Here is a 2,500-nt window from a genome sequence, read left to right as displayed (position 1 = left end):
CTCTCAGCTCTCTCTCTCTCCCTCTCTCTCTCCTCCTCTCTCTACTCCTCCCTCCTCTCTCTCTACTCTATCCCTCTCTCCCTCCTCTCTCTCTACTATCTCCCTCCTCTGTCCCCCTCTCTCCTCTCTCCCTCCCTCCTCTCTCCCTCCTTTCTCCCCTCCTCTCCCTCTCTCCTCTCTCCTTCTCCTCTCTCTCCTCTCTCCCTCCTCTCTCTCCTTCTCTCCCCCCCCTCTCCCCTCTCCCTCCCTCCCTTTTCCCTCCTCCCTCTCCCTATCCCTGTGCATGACCCTGAGCAAGTCCCTTGACCTCTCTGTATGTCATCTTGGATAAAGAAGCCTGCTAAATATTAATAACAGTGCGATTGTAAAAGATCGCTTTCCTGTCTATTGTTAATGAAACAAAAGTCTCGAGTCCGGTTCAGTGCCGCTGTGGCAAGCGGGTTCCGCCCACACAGTATCCCTCTGTCAGGCGCTCGCAGGCGGGCTGGCTAGCTGACCTGCAGCGGCACCAAACAGCCGTAGAACAATCTTACAGTATTATTATTGACTGTGAAAGAGGTTGTCATCTGATAATCCCAAAGAGGTTTTTTTTCCTGTTTGGTTGTGGCAGTGGTCCAGTATTTGTAGCAGACAAGCGCTCTGTCCTGACCATCGGCTTAGTCTAGACAGGGCTTAACTACCAGCGCTTCAGGAAAAGCGAGTTAGTTACAACAACACGACGAGCTAACTCGACCAGTGTGACAATGAATATTTAAAAATGTTTGAATCCTAGTGCACAATGTTGAATGACACAGCAATTTTTTTTTTTTTTGAATAGGTTAGATCGATTTTCCTTCCCGTAATTCAACCCCTAGTGTGCCCCTCAAGTGATACACGTTCTACCACAGTGCAGAACAGTACTGTACTGCTGAGCACCATCATGCCAACAGACTAGTGACACGAAGACAGGGCACTTAGTGGCCTAGGAATTCTAAAACCAGAGTCCTGTCTCCGTGGCTCAAGCCTGTCCTGTCCTGGACTGGAGGGAGCACCCTTTCTCTTAGGGGGTGAGGAAGGGAGGGAGCAGTTCAGTCTCCATGCCTCAAGCCTGCTCTGGACTGGAGGGAGCACCCTTTCTCTTAGAAGGGGTGAGGGAAGGAGGGAGCAGTTCAGTTTCTGTATTGCAGAATCATCATAACATTTTAATATAAACCATAAAGGCATTTTTGAGGCTGTAGGTTTGCACTTTGAGATTTGCGCAATTCTTAAATATCTAAGTAGGCTTGGCATCTCAGAACAGGGTGTGCTCAGTGATATGTTTGACTTGCTTGCGATCTGATTTCGTGAAGTCGTGCTGGAATGGTGAAATGCCTCTAGGAGCTCTGTGATTGCTGTGGAACAAACGACAGCTTCCGAGAGAAGCGCTTGCTTGCAGTGTTAACATTTTCTAACGTTTGCAGCCACGCTGCACGGCTCTGAGTTCAGTTGCTTCAGTATTGAGTTCTCTAAATCTGCCTTTACCTGCGGCTTGTCTGGAGAACCCTAACTGCCAGCAATGAACTCACTTCCTGCTTCCATTCCCATCACCTGGTACAGCGTGACCTTTCAACCCGGCTAGCTCCACCCACTCTCTCTCTCTCTCTCTCTCTCTCTCTAAAAAAACGTGCAGTAGGCGGGGCTGGCAGAGTTGAAAGTTCACATTGTCCTGTCACCCAAAAGGAACAGGGAAAGCTGCTCAGTGCCCGGCCGTTAGGACTCTCCAGGCAAGCTCGAACCAAGCTGGGTAAAGGCAGATTTCTGATCATTAATGCTTGCTTTTTTTTTGTATAGAGAGGTACTGCTTGCTAACAGGCAGTTGCAGAGGGTGGGGACAATCTACAGTTTCCCTTTGATCTTTCACTCATTTAGACACACTGAGCCAAGGTCTGTACCAAAACAAAATTGTTTGTGTCTTCAAAGAGCTGTTTTGCCGAACCAGACAGAGAGAAGAAAACTCAGATGGTTTGCAAGCTAGCACTATACTCAGGGCTGAGTCTTCAAGGTTTACAAACGAGAGGAGGCCACTCGGCCCATCTTGCTCGTTTGGTTGTTAGTAGCTTATTGATCCCAGAATCTCATCAAGCAGCTTCTTGAAGGATCCCAGGGTGTCAGCTTCAACAACATTACTGGGGAGTTGGTTCCAGACCCTCACAATTCTCTGTGGAAAAAAGTGCCTCCTATTTTCTGTTCTGAATGCCCCTTTGTCTAATCTCCATTTGTGACCCCTGGTCCTTGTTTTTTTTTTCAGGCTGAAAAAGTCCCCCCTGGGTCGACATTGTCAATACCTTTTAGTATTTTGAATGCTTGAATTAGGTCGCCGCGTAGTCTTCTTTGTTCAAGACTGAATAGATTCAATTCTTTTAGCCTGTCAACATACCTCAGTGCAGTGAAATTTCACACAGGCTATGAAACTCGACACATAGAAAATGGAGCTTTATCACCACTGCGGCGAGGAAAACACCAAGACATTTATCATATAAGC

This window comes from Polyodon spathula, chromosome 31 (assembly GCF_017654505.1).
Source record: "Polyodon spathula isolate WHYD16114869_AA chromosome 31, ASM1765450v1, whole genome shotgun sequence".
In the NCBI taxonomy this organism is placed as follows: domain Eukaryota; kingdom Metazoa; phylum Chordata; class Actinopteri; order Acipenseriformes; family Polyodontidae; genus Polyodon; species Polyodon spathula.
The sequence above is the reverse complement of the archived record's forward strand: the minus strand, read 5'-3'. Positions refer to the sequence as shown.